We start from the raw sequence: 15,599 nt of genomic DNA, 5'->3' as shown, positions 1-15,599 counted from the left end.
CTCATCCTCACTCTGCCTGGAGCTGGACCATCTAGAGCCTGGGTAAAGAGAAATTAGAAAATTAGAAGAAAAAAATCAACTGACTAAATGACAATGAAGATACCATATCAAAATCTGTGAGATAAATTACCTGTAGAGGAAATTTTGCATTTAAATTTTTAAAATATGAAAAAATGTCTTGAATCATTGACAACATTTCACCCCATAAAGCTTGGAAAAGGAAAAGTTAAGCCCAAAATAAACAGAAGAGGCAGGTGTCAACAAGACATCTCCCACCTTTCCTTGGCCCCCTCAAGCCCTCGGTGTTGAAGTGCAGGCTGTGGCGCATCCTTTCTGGCAGGGAGCGCATGGTGCAGGGGGAACTCTTGCTTTGGTGGCCCACTGCAGCGTTAAGAGTGGCAGGAGCCAGGATGATAGTTCTTTTTTCAAACCCCACAAAGTGGTGGTTTCTACCAATGTGAATCTTTTCAATCTGGACCATTTTCCTTGGAGAAGAGGAGTAAGGTTGAGGAAGCGCCCTAAGCAACCCTTGAACCCTCCTAGCCTGGCCCTTCTTCCCCCTCTTAGTGCTCAAGGCAAAGTTAGCAGGCAAGCACCTCTGCTTCAGGTAGAGTAAAACAAACAACCAACCAACCCGGGACAAAACAGGAGATTGTATTGTTCCCAAAAAACAGAAGAAGGACAAGCATATTTCAAGAATCAAGGAGGAATATAGTACATTGATTTGTCTTCTGATGGTAAAGATGATGGTTCCTTAAATTGCTCCAATATAGCTTGAGAGAAAAAAGAATTTAACAAAGGTGCGATCATGGTTGTTTTTGAACCATGTGAAGATGGAGTTCAAGGGCTTCGTACCATGAAAAGTAAGGAAAAATGATATTTCAGAAAATATTGGAGGACCTGAAGGACACTCTGCTTCAGAACTGAAATAAAGTTTCCCCACAAAAAGATGGCAGTGGTTTACTTAGGGGTGTTCCCTTTATAATCACTGGATGTTGTAGCTCTAGTGATGATCAAATGCTCTCTCCTGTGTCCACCTCTATAGTTGGACAGTAATTTTTCTGAAATGCGTCTTATGTTTAAGTAAAAAGTACTAACTCTTATTTTACATAATAACAAATGTGAATATCAGATATTAAACAGAGAGGGGACATGGTGATGATAAAACAGCAATCAATGAAGTGAAAGATAAACAGGGAAAAAAAATAAAGCCAAAAGTTCATTCTTTCCAATGTCAACAAAACGAATAAATTCCTAGTTAGGCAGATCACATAAAAAAGAGAGCAGTCACAGAAAACCTACATCATAAAGGAAAGGACCGCGGGGGCGGGGGGGAGGCGCGGGGGGGACGGATCTTTGTGGTCCTTGCAGACATTAGAAAGATAAGACAATGTTATGGTTTAGATGTGGTGTCCCCCAAAAGCTTATGTGTAAGACAATCTAAGAAGGTTCAGAGGAGAAATGATTGGGTTAGAAGAGTCTTAATCCAAACAGTGGATGAATTCCCTGACAGGGATTAACTGAGAGGTGACTGAAGTGGTGGGGTGTGGCTGGAGGAGGTGGAAATTGAGGCGTGGCTTGGGGATATATATTTGCATCCGGCCAGTGGAGTCTCTCTCTACTTCCCGATCATCATGTAAACTGCTTCCCTCTCTCATTCTCCTTTGCCAAGTCAGCCTCACCTTGAGCCCTGAAGAATGCAGCTGGCTGACTACCGACTAAGACCTCTGAAACTGTGAGTCCTCAAATAAACTTTTTCTTCCCTAAAATTGTTCTGGTCAGATCCTTTAGTCACAGCAGTGCTGACTAAAACAGAGAATATTATATCATCTTCATGTCAATGAATTCAACCTCTTCTAGGCAATGGGCAAATTCCTTGAAAATAGAATTTAAAAATCTTTCACAGTAATAAACAAAATCTAAATAGTCTTAAATCTATTAAGTAATTTAAATTTTCCATAAAACCCATTCAACAAAGAAAACCCCATTAGTGAATTCTAACAAACATTCAAGGAAAAGACTGCACCGATCATACACAAACTTTGTGTCACAATAAAAAAAGTGAGGAGGAACAAGCCTTAAATATTTTTATGAAGCCAGAATAACTCTATTAATAAAACCTATAATCATGTTGCAAAAAATAAAATTCACAGGTCAATATTCCTCATGAATATAGATGCAAAAATTCTTAATAATGACAAGTCAAACCCAGCAGTTACTAAAAGATAATGTATTACAGCCAAGTGGAGCTTAAGCTACAAACACAAGGCTGCCTTAATATTTGAAAAATCAATGTAATCCACTACATTAATGCAATAAAGGTAAAACTCTATACATCAATTATTTCAAATGATGTAGAAAAAACCTTTGAGGACATTTAATATGAAATTTCTCAGCTAACTAGTGGTGGAACAAACTTCCTTAATCTGATAAATGACATCTACTCATCAGTAGATGTTGACTGTTGACCTATTGACACAAGGGAGTCAGAGACCAGGCGGTAACCACAACGTCATGTTCAGTGTAACCCCTGTTCCAGGAAACAGAACCCTTAATCCAGCACAACCTAAGTATGTATGAAAGGACTCTGGGTGAGATGGGGTGAAGCTTGCCCTGGACCTGTGTAGGACAGCTGTCAGAAACAGAACAATCTACTGGGCAGAGCTTCAATGCAGGCACCACAACTTAGGCAACAGCTGTGGGAAGACATCCATGAAATGCGAGAAATGTGCAGTCATCAATAGGTCAGGCACTGGGACTCTGGGGCACTCCCACAGAGACAGACCACCCAATGCACATGACCTTCCCCTCCTTTCTGCTAGAAAGGTCCCACACAGCAGCATCAGAGATGGGCGTAACCCGTCAGGAACCGAGCTGCCTACCTGCCCCCACCTTTATCCTGTTTGGTGAAGAACTTTCTATCCAGGCCTTGATGTTTTCCAATATAAATAAAGCAAACACAGGCTCCTTTGTTTGTAAGAAGTTGGACCTGTCTGATCAGCTTGCCTCTCTTGACTCTGCTTTGAAACTCCTCTCTATGGTTTGTGATTATTTCACTGTTCTATTTTTCTTAGCTTTAGTTTCTCAAACCAGCCCATTCCATCAGAGGGGAACCCCATTTCCATCACCTGTGCAGGATGTGGGTGGTAAACAGCACCTTAACCCTGAAGTGCATCATTGCTAACTGGGGCCTTGGCCAAAAGGTCTTAATTCAAAATTTGATTATAATGGCAGCCTTTAGGTAATATGGTATGTTAGGAGAGGGTGTCGTGTTCATATATCCAATTTCACACATCCTTTACCACAAAATGGGCACCTTGGGCTGAAAATGGGTTTCAGGTTCCCACATGCACAAAATCTGTACTCAGTAAGTCCTCAATTAGTGATGCAGCCAGAGTCACTGCAAACAGTGAAAGTGACTCCATATCCAGAGTAGGAGCCAATTCCAGTAAAGAAACATCATCCCCTCTCCCTGGGTTGAAAGTGTCTATTGTAATCAACTTGCCACCAGCTGTGTGGGGCGGTGATCTCCATAGGATGTTATCACATAGAGGCATAGTGTTAGCCTATGCTGCTGAAGCTTTGGGCATTCAAAAACATCAGCTCAATCAGTCTTAGTGAGGAGACCAGACTGTGGGCCCATTTAATATCTCCATCCGGGTAATCATGGTTTTCCAGTTTATGAGCCCCATTAACAATCACTGGGTGCCAAACACAGAGCCTGGCTGACATTTACTAGGTGAGTCAAATTCTCCGCCTGGTTATTGCTTTATTCCCCAGGGGATTCTTTGTAAAACATAAAGGTTTTCATCTGTGCACAATCCCATGGATTCAACTAAATGTCTCTTGCTGAATTCCTTATCTGCAATGTCCTCATCTTAATCCTTTCCTGTCTCCGTCCAACCAGCCTAGTCATTTGCCAGCCTTACTGCATTTTGTGCTGCTATAACAGAATACTTGAGACTGGATGATTTATAATAAACAGGAGTGTTTTCTCACAGTTGTGGAGACTTGAAAGTCCAAGATCAAGATACTAGAAATTTCCATGAAGAATTTTATCAAATGCTTTTAGAGTACCTTGTACTTTTCTTTATTAATGTAATTTTTTTCTTTTGAACAACTCTAGAAGGCCTAAGGTAAACCTTACTGCTGATTTTACTGAACTGTGAATTTGATTTGCTAATGATCAATTTGGAGAATGTAAGTTTCTTTCAATCTATATTTATATTCCTTTCCATATGCCTACCTCTTCACACACATATCCCCTTGTTCCTACTTGCTAGAAATTTTTTATTGATTTATTAAATTTACTGTTTGTATCTATTCATTATTGTATGCTTTTATCTTTATTAATGTATTCCTTTTGGTTTATATTCTTCTTATTATTATTATCTTTTTAAATTGAATACTCAATTTTTGTTCTAGCTTTATTTTTTTCTAATCTTTGCATTTTTTGTTGGTTTTAGTCTTCAACTTCAAAAATACTCAGAACATTATTTTTCAATTCCTAAGTGATGTTGGAGGGCTGCTTTTAATTGTTCATTTCTACTTTTATTGCCTTGTGGTGAAAAAAATAAGAGAACAGCTTGAATATTTCCTGCTGAAAATTTGTTGTGATTTTCTTTGTAGCATTCTACATAATTCACTAAAAACATTCATGAATATTAGAAAATAATGCATTGTATCTCTGTAGAATAAAGCATTCTTTGTCTATGGCTATTAAGCAAATCTGTCAATTTTTCTATTCAAACTATATGTTTCTTTACTGCTGGAAAATAACATGAAAATTGCTAAAAGATAAGGAAATATATATATGTATATATATATTATACGCACACACATATATATACACAAAAAACAATTTTCATCATTGCACTGATTTTGCATACTTCAAAAGCTTTTATTACACATAGGAATTCAGTTATTTAAGATCACATAATACACTAGATATGCAAACATAATTATGAAGACATTGGAACTTTGAACACCATACCTCAACATATGACACCTTGTCATATGAGTTTTTAACCTGAAGGAAGCTGAAAAATCACAGAAGCAGAAACATTAGTCTCAATCTTCTGCCTTCCCTCAACCTCTTACCTTGACCATCCTTAGTGACAAGGGTCCTCACCTAAACTCAGAGGGAAGATTGTCACACAGATAGGTCTATTAAGTTTCCCCAGTTTATTTTCATTAGGTCTAGCTACTGTTTACCAAATCATACCTCTGCAGGAGTGTCTACTCATCATCAAACATAGGCATGCATGCATACAATTTTTCTTGCATCTTGGATCTTCATTTCTAAAATCACACTTGTCACATAACATCTTAATTAAATATATTTGTTATGCTCTCCTCCTGTTAATTTGTTTTTCATTATAGAATATCACCCATGAATCTTGTAATGGGTGAGAAAAATATATTACTTTTTTTCCACTTCAAAGCTATTCTGAAGATTCAAATGAGGATAAACTAAATCTGGTTTTGATGAATGTACATGTTTCATTCATCGTAGTATGACTTCTTATATTTTATATATTTCTATCAGTTTACAAGTTTCTTTAACTTAATCTTATGAATAGTTGTTTCTAGTACCTACTTTTTACCTGTAGTAAAAATACCATGAATATAATTATATTTATATACAAAAAGTTTATCTTTATATACAAAGAGGATCAGTACAAATTATAATACTGTAAAAAACAAAACTAAAATCCTGTTTTAGTAATTCTGTGAAACCAAAGATAATTATCTTATTTATCTTAATGTTAATTAAATTCCTAATCAGAAGCTGGTTCTTCCTGCATTCTTCGAAGATTTTAAAAATAATATCACAGTATTACTGCTTCATTATACAATATACTTGAATTGAGTTTCTCTGACCTAAATTTTACACAGAATTCCACTGCATTTAGGAGAAATCAAAGGAAACAATTCAATTATCAAAAGATGGTAGACAGATGTTTCAATAATTTCATTTAAAAAACCTTCTCTGTTTAGAACTTAAGAGAACATGAAATTATTTAAGGATCAGGCAGGTGACTGGATAATTGTTTCCAAAATATTATTTCTTTATATCAATATTTAAAAAGTCCTCAGTCATTACAGGATATTTATATTCAAGATGGTTTGTAATTATAATGTTGATAGTGCCCAAAACACTTTACTCTTCCACTGGGAAAATGCAAGAGAACGGACTCCCCAAGTAGCTTGCATATCTTTGAACCTAGATGGGATTTCAGCCAATGTTCAAACCTTATACATCATCTAATACTTTGTAATTCATTTGTTAGATGCTCCACATTTCAGTGTAAAAGAACTTCTTTTTTTTGAGAGAGAGAGAGAGAGAGAGAGAGAGAGAGAGAGAGAGAATTTTTAATATTTATTTTTTAGTTTTTGGCGGACACAATATCTTTGTTTTGTATGTGGTGCTGAGGATCGAACCTGGGCCGCACACATGCCAGGCGAGCGCGCTACTACTTAAGCCACATCCCAGCCCAAAGAACTTCTTAATATAATAAATTCTGGAGGGAAAATTTGACTGGTAACCCATCATTGTTCTATTAAATAAGATCAAAAGACATGTTAATATTAACCAATATGCTTAAATTATTAGCACCACTTTAATAAAAATATTGAAGGCAAAAAGGGCTTTTATTACAAACAAATACATAAATTTGTTGCAAATTATCTCTGAAAATAATTATTAACTATCTTTTTAAAAAACCTCAATTTTGAATGACTAGGTCCATTATAACATTTCCTCTCAACAATGACACATTTTTTTTAGATTAGTTATAGAAACAGTGTTTCTTCTCAGTTTAAACAGTATAATATTGAATAAAATGACTATATTGCCTAAAAATTTTCTCACATAACAAACCCAGGGGTTTTTGGACTGTGAGTACTCAGATAAATAATGACTGCAGAATTTCCCACACTCATGACTCTGATAAGTTTTCATTTCTGAAATGAGTTCTCTGATCTTGAATTAAAGATGTACTATGACATCATTATCCAAAGTACATGTATAAAGACAAGAATTGGGTGTCAACATACTTTATATACAAACAGAGATAAGAATTGTAATGAAAAAAAACCATGAAGTACATTTATAAAGACATGAATTGGCGTGAACATACTTTATATAAAAAGATATAAAAAATTGTGCTCTATATGTGTAATAAGAATTGTAATGCATTCCACTGTCATGTATTTAAAAAAATAAAATCCATTAAAAAAGATTTACTATGACATAAAACATCACCAAAATTGCTGCAATGATAGAGTTTCTCCTCTGAATGTGTATGTGTATGTGCATGTGTATGTGTATGTGTATGTTTATGTTTAGTAAGGGCGGAGCTTAAGTTGAAGGATTTCCCATATTCATTACTTCAATAGGAATTCTCTTCTGTGAGTCCTCTGATATCAAATTAGTGATGTTCTATAGGAAAATGGTTTATGGCATTCTGTATATTGTTAGGGTTTATCACCAGAATGAGTTTTCAGAAATTCAGTAAGGTGTGTACTTTGGCTGAAGGTTTTTCCAAATTCTTTACAAACATAGGGTTTCTCTCCCAGATGAGTTCTCTGGTGTTTAGTGAGGTGTGCACCCTGGCCTTTCCACATTCATTACATTCATAGGTTTGCTCTTTGGTGTGGATTCTCTGATGTTGAGTAAAGGCTGGGGCATGGCTGAAGACTTTCCCACATTTACTACATTCATAAGTTTATCTCCTATATGAGTTCTCTGATCTCAAATTAGTGATATGCTGTGGCCAAAAAACTTTCCAATGCTGGTAGTATTTCTCCCCAGAATGAATTCCCTGATGTTCAGTAAGGTGCATGCTATGACTGAAGCCTTTCCCACACTCAGATACTCATATGGTTTCTTTCCAGTCTGAGTTCTATAATATTGAATAAGGACTAAAATATGTTTAATGGCCTCCTCACATCCATTACAAGGGTAGGGAGGTGATTAGGTCATGAAGTCTTGTGAATGGGATTAGTACTCTTCTAAGAGAGGTCCAAGATAGACTATTCCTTCAGGTTAGTGAGGATACAGGAAGAATCAGAAAGAAGGCCCTCAGCAGACACCAATTTGCTATCACCTTGATCATAGACATCCCAGCCTCCAGAACTGTGAAAAACAAATTTCTATTGTTTACAAGCTACCCACTGTATGGAACATTTATCCCCTGGTACCCAGTTTCACTTTTTAAATTTTTAGTAACCCTTGATCAACTGCAATATGAACAATATCAGATGAAAATTTCAGAAATAATCAGTTCATCAGTTTTAAGTAACTTATAGTATATTGTTAAATTTTTTTCTATTTTGTTAATTGTCATTGTTAATTTCTTATGAAACTGAATTTATAAATTAAGCTTTATCATAGGTATATAAGTATAGAAAAATCAATAAGCTTCCCATAGAGGTCTTGGAATGTGTCTTCTGTGGGATACAGGAGAGACTACTGTATTTTGTCATAGCGCCTAAATAGAGTGTCTGAGAGAGACTCAGGGCAGGAATGAGTTGGACTCTGCTTTTCATTGTTGTTGTTAGAAAAACATTTGTGTCCGTTGACTCTTCATAAGGTAAGTTCATTCATTCCTTACCTTAAATCCACACAGTTATTAATGCCATGCTTGGTAATGTAGGGGAGGAGCTCAGCGTTGGATAGTGGCAGTACAGTGTGATCAGTGACCTGACTTGGTTATGATTGGTGTGGAGAGGGGGCTAATTTCAGGGACTGGGTGGCTCTGTGGTCATGGTGAGGGTGTTTGTAGAGGACTCAGAAGGCTAGGATATGACATGATTTCCAAAACTGAGTTTTTGAAAAGGACTGGGAGTTTGTCAGAAAATAAGGTAGAGAAGGGGAACCCCAGCAGAACAAGATCATAAAACAACCTGTAGAGTTCAGGAACTAGAAATATCTTGGTGGACCAAAGGTCAAGGTTTAAGGGCAGGAATGGGGAAAGGTGAAGGCAGCAACTTCACCTGAATCCCCTTCTTCCCTCCCCCCACAGCCCAGGACAGATTTTACACATAGAAGTTTCAGGATCATTACTTGTGGCTCAGGCTGAGTGTAATTAAATTGTTAACTACATGTGTCCATTCTTTCTGCAGAGCTCCTACTAGATTCTCATGATGGGTCTCTCTCAGCTCCCCACTGGATTTCTTCTTTGCACAATCAATGATGGCAACACTAATAAACATCATTCATTGAATGATGGCTCATGATGCCAGGCTCCATGTATCATTCAGAACATTTTATATGCCCCCACCTAATTCACTGCTCACTCTAACCCTAAAATGTGGGAAAGTTTCTTGGCCACAGCACATCACTAATTTGAGATCAGAGAACTCATACAGAAGAGAAACCTTATGAAGGTAGTAAATGTGGGAAAGTTAAGGATCATGAACCTCATTTTAAAGAGGGGCCTCTCACAAGTTTAATTCATTGTTCACTCTCAAAATACTGCCTGATTATGTGGTAGCAGCCATGATTCAAGTCCCTATCTCTCAATGTGTTCTTAAGCCAACAGCAGTAGCTTGTTAGCAAATAACTGTCCTCATCCTCATCCTCAAGGAAAGGTAAACCTTTCCTTGAACAGGAGGTGAAGTTTGGTAGACTCTAGGTTACCATCCATGTGGTACAGTTTCTCACCACTGTAAGAAAATACTTGAGGTAATTAACTTAAAATAGAAAAGGATTATTTTGGCTCATAGTTTGGGGTGTTCCAGTCCATGATCTATTGACCCTATTGTTTTAAGCCTGTGATAAGGCACATCATGGGGGGGGGGAGTTAAGGATCATGAACCTCATTTTAAAGAGGGGCCTCTCACAAGGCAAAAAATGGATGGAGCAAAAAATGCTTAACATCATGAGCCATAAAGCAAAAGGGAAGAGAAAGAGATGCAGAATTGAGAAGAGGAATACTCTCCTTCAAGGGTACACTCCAATGACCTAAGAAAGTAACCACTAGGTCCCACTCTCAAAGGCGCCACCACCTCCCAACAGTGCTATCTGGAGACCAGCTCCTAATACATGTGCCTTTGGGGAAGATTCAAGATCCGAACCACAGCACTTTCCCAACCCACTCTCCCCAGAATCATACCTCACTCTCTGATAAGTCTTCTTTATTCAAATCTTCCATGCTGTGGAACAAGTACCCAACCTTCCACTGTCAGGCCTCAACTACTGTCAGGCCTTGAGCCTCACATATTTCACAGCAGCTGATCCTGCCTCCACATATTTGTTCAGGAGGTTCCCTGTGTTGTTGCAAACTCCCATATACTCCTATATTGGGGGGAATCTCTTGCCAAAGATCAAGGGAGTGTTCTCTGCTTTGTGAGGCCCTAAATTAATAGTTTTTTAAAATAATTAAATTGTATAATCTAGGATCAGTACACTATAGCTCTTGGGTAAACATGGTCCGGTATCTGTTTTGATAAAAGATTATTGGACCACAGCTGTGCTCATTTGTGTGTCATCTATGGTTGTATTTGTGCTACAATAACCAGAGATGAGAAGTTGCAACAGAGACCATGTGGCCAAAACTAAAATATCCACTTACAGAAAATTTGCTGATCCTTGATTCAACTTAATGCCAAGGGAGAGATGATTATTATCCTCATTTTATGAGGAATAATCTAGGCATTGGGTCATGATTCTGTTAAGTGATAGAGCCAGGATGTAAACTCCTGAAGTCTAACTCAGAACTATGCTCATAACTAGCACGCTATTACATTTTTACGAATTCTTTTCAATGCCCAAGAATTAATTTTGGTGAAGTGGCAAAGATATCCATATAATTTTCATCTGATCCAAGACAGCTTTGACAGTGGAAAGGGTGCTATTAATAACCATACTAGGACAATAAGCTTATAACTGGTCCTGGTGTGGAGGATCACTCTAGAGGTAGGGAACAGAAATACACAAGACAGAGTAAAACAGATAGATAAAATGAAGAAATATGATTTATTTTATAAGCCAGATAAGTACATTTGTTTTGGTTTAAAACCACTTATAATTTACCTTAAGATAAGAATACATCCTAATAATGAGGGTACCAAAGTCATTCAATGGACAGTCTTTTTCAATAAATGATACTAGGAAAACTGAATATCAACAGGTACAAGAATGAAATTGTAACATCATGTTGGATGGTGTAAATTCATTACAGATCAAAGACCTAAATCTATAACACTTTTTAAAGAAAAAAAAGGGCAAATCTTCATAATTTGGTAATGGCTTCTTAGATATAAAACCAAAGGAATAGGCAACAAAATAGAAAATAGACAAATTGGACTTCATGAAAAAAAACTTTTAATTGTGCATCAAAAAAATATAAACAGAGGGCCAGCCACAGTGATGCACACATGTAATCCCAGATACTCAGGAGGTTGAAGCAGGAGGAATGCAAGTTCAAGACCAGCCTGGGCAGCTTAGTGAGACCCTGGCTTAAAGTAAAATAAAAAAGGGTGTTGGTATAGCTCAGTGGTAGAGCAAGCGTCAGGCCTTGGGTTCAATCCCTACCACCACCACCACCCCCCAAAAATTGTGTGTGTGTGTGCTTGTCTGTCTATCTCCAGAGTAAAAATCCAACAAAAATTAAAAATAGAATTACCATATGATTCTGTTGGATTTCACTTCTGGGTATAAAAGCAAAATAAGGTAAAGTTTAGTCTTGAAGAGATATTTGTTCACCCATGTCCATAGCATCATTGTTCACATTAGCTAAAATGTGCAAACACCCAAGTGACCATGAATGAATGGATGGATAAGCAACATGTGATATATAAACACAATGGCATTTATTCAAGCTTTTAAAAGGAGAAAATTCTAATGTCTGCTATAACATGAAGAGGAGTAAAACTTGAGGAAATTATTCTGAGTGAAATAAGCCAATTGCAGAAAGACAAATACCATGATTCCACCTATGATGAGTAGTCAAAAATAGAGATACAAAGTAGGATTCACAATGGAACCAAAAACAATATCAAAATTTGAATTATTATCTGAGAAACACATTTCTCTAGAAAACTATAAAGACAAAAAAAAACAACTGAAAAAAGATAGGAAACCCAATATAATTAAAGTATATAAATAATAGTTAAAGGTATATATATAATAATGAACCTTTTCATATTGATAAAGACTTAAAATATTGAAAATATCAACAGTGAAAAGAATCAACTTTGGAATTATTCACACTTAATATTGGAGATGGTTGTCAACTGGCAATACTCTGAAAAATTAGCATATGCCAAAACAAATTTGAAAATGAAAAAAACAAAATTAGAGTGTTATTCAACTTACTCTGACTTCAAGATTTACAAAGCTTTAGTAATCTAATGTCAAAATAGATAAATAGAACCATGGAACAGAATAGAAAGTGCATAAATAGACCCTCTTACACAGATGTTCAATGCTTAGTTTTGTAGGTATCAGTATTGGGAAGAGAAGCCACGTGGAGTTTGTGATAAGCCCAGTTAAAGAATCACAATATAAGCTCCTGAGATTCTGGAGCAAAGTGTGGCCATATGCAGCAGAAAATTATATGTGCTATGGTTTATCCATTCCCAAATTCACATTGAAATTTAACTGCCATTGTAAGTGTGGTGAGGTGGGAGTTCTAAGAGGTGAACAAAAGATGTAAGCACATGGCATCCCCATTACACCAGCACTCTTCTCATCTCAGATCTACAGCTCTACAAAGGGATTCTGAAAGTTAACTATGGGAAGAAGACTGGAGCTGGGCTTTTGCATGGGCTGGTTTGGTATGTGAGTATGAGCTGAAGAAGACAGCTTCAGTACAGCTCCACCCAGAGGTGGCTCTGACAGACAGTGGTGAGGGGAACCCTCCTAGTGCCTAAAGCTTCAGGTGATAGACATGAATATCCACCTTATGTGGAATGAGAAGTGGCCCAGACTTGGAAAAGATACACAGTAGTCTCATGTGCCACTGCAAATGACCTGTACTTCTGGTCAAGGGCTTGGGAAGAAAAAGAATAAAAGAGCAAAAACACGGAGATCTGTATATGGATGTGAAAGTGGATGGACTTGTGTAAAGACATTTTTTTGTACTAACACCCACCAGAGAACATCTGCTAGGGAAGAGGCATTGAACAATCAAGTTGACAAAATGACTCAACTGGTGGATGTCATTTGGATCATGCCACAAGCCAGTGCAGTGCCATACCAGTAAAATTAACTCATGGAGATATAAAAACTATTTAGAAAAACATAAAACTACTCTTCACCCACAACCTGGAAAGAACCACTGTCTCTGCAATGAAGGTGACACTATGCATTTTCCAACATATACATAACATATGTAAGCATATATAAGCATTATATATAAATTGTGATCTTAATGTACATATCATTTTGCAACCTGTTTTTTAACTTGGTAATTATTTCATATTTTCAGTTTTGCTCAACACTCATTTTCAGATGTCATTGTCTTTCTTTCCTTTAATATTAAAGGTTAAGATTCCATTTCCTCAAGACTTTTTTGAAATTAAAGGTCATCAAATGATTCATTTCTGGTCAATAAAATGTAAGCAAATTTTTTCTGGAAGGAGAAATGAGTGGAAAACATTTGCTTTCTTCAATGTTAGGTAATTCACTTGATAACTTGGAGATGTATCAGTAAAACATATTCCTCAGGTAAAAAACACAGGATCATTTGCATCTTCTTAAATACAATTTAAAATCATAACTTTTAATGTAATGTTATTTCCTTTATTTATGGTTTCATATTTTTTTATTCATTCATTCATTCTGGGATTGAACCCAGGGTGCTTTACCATGGAGCTTCATCCCCAGTCTTTTTTATTTTTTATTTTGACAGAGGTGCTTGCTAAGTTGCCAAGCCTGGCCTAGAACTTGTGATGCTCCCTGGCTCAGCTTCCCGAGTTGCTGGGATTACAAGGATGTGCCACTATTCTTGGATCATATTTTATTTAATCGATTAACTAGAAATTTAAGTTATATGCAATTTCTCTGTTCTTTGATAAAATATTACAGAATACCCTGACTATGTATTGCAGAAGAGATTCAAAGAAGCAGGATTACCAGACATTTAAAGGTTTTGTGTATACATTCAGATTTAATTTACTAGGTTATACAAACTTGACTACCAAAATCAGTATACAAAGATTGTTTTCTCCCTGATGCAAACCTAATTATTCTTAAAACCATGGTTTATTATTTTAAAATTTCCTCTTTATGACAGAGGAATTCAGCATCTTTACCTTCCAATACCCTAAGATTCTAAAAGATCTATGCCATAATAACCTTTTGTTGTATATATACATGACTTGCTGTCTCACCTTACCCAACTCTTTGCTTTTGTCACCATCTAAGTGAGCTTTCTTCCTCCTCTTATCATTTTATTTAAAATTCATCCCTGATTTATTTTTTTGCCATATAATGATCTGCCATACTTTGTATTTTAATTATTTCTTTATCTCCCTCTCTTGAATTAAGGTCTATGAGGATAGGGGTGTGTGTGTGTGTGTTTTGCTGGTGTTTGTTTTTCTTATTTTGTTGGCTTCTGAATCAAAATAAATATTTTAAAACTGTAATTTATTCTGTAGATAAGACCTTTCTTTTTTTTTTTACATTAAGGAATATATCATTGTTTTAGTCAGCTATTTCATTGTGACTGAAGGACTAGACTAGATCAATTGTAGAGGAGGAAAGGTTTATTTGGGGGCTCGTGGTTTCAGAGGTCTCAATCCATAGACAGCAGGCTCTATTTCTCAGGGCTCATGGTGAGCCTGAACATCATAGCAGAAGAGTGTAGCAGAGAGAAGCAGTTTACATATCATCAGGAAGGAGAGAGAGAGAGAGAGAGAGAGAGAGAGAGAGAGAGAGAGAGAGAGAGAGAGAGACTGACTCCACTGGCCAGTTATGATATATACTCCAAAGCCACACACAATTCCCACCTCCTCCAGCCATACCCTACCACTTCAGTTAATCCCTATCAGGGGATTAATTCACTGATTGAGTTAAGACTCTTATAACCCAATCATTTCTCCTCTGAACCTTCTTGCATTGTCTCATACATGAGCTTTTGGGGAACACCTCACATCCAAACCATAACAATCAAACTGTTTTAAAATAGTTTTTAAGAAATGTACTTAATGATTTAGACCAGTAGTTCTCCAAAGTGGATTCCCCATCTAGCAGAATCTGCATCCTCTAAGAACTTATTAAACATGCAAAATTGTGAATCAATAAATCTGTGGTGGGGGCCCAAGAATTTATATTACTTAAATCTACTTTTAACAGTCCTTCAGGCAATTTTGATATACATTAAATTTTGTGCATTGTTGATTTAGATTCATCTGTTTCTTTTTTTCTATTGTTTACCTTCAATTATTTTCTGGCATCATTTCTTCATTTATAGATCCAAAATTTATTTTTCACTGCAAAAATGTCTTTCAAGCATTCATTTCTACAGTTAAGGCATACCTGTACTTCTGACTGTTCCAGGCAAGGCACTTATGGGTTCTCCAATAGGTGTGGGAATTCAACATAGCCATAACCTACAACCGTTTCATCCTAAAGAGTGTCTACAGGT

The sequence above is a fragment of the Callospermophilus lateralis genome, chromosome 2 (assembly GCF_048772815.1).
Source record: "Callospermophilus lateralis isolate mCalLat2 chromosome 2, mCalLat2.hap1, whole genome shotgun sequence".
Taxonomy (NCBI): domain Eukaryota; kingdom Metazoa; phylum Chordata; class Mammalia; order Rodentia; family Sciuridae; genus Callospermophilus; species Callospermophilus lateralis.
Note: the sequence above shows the minus strand (reverse complement) of the source record.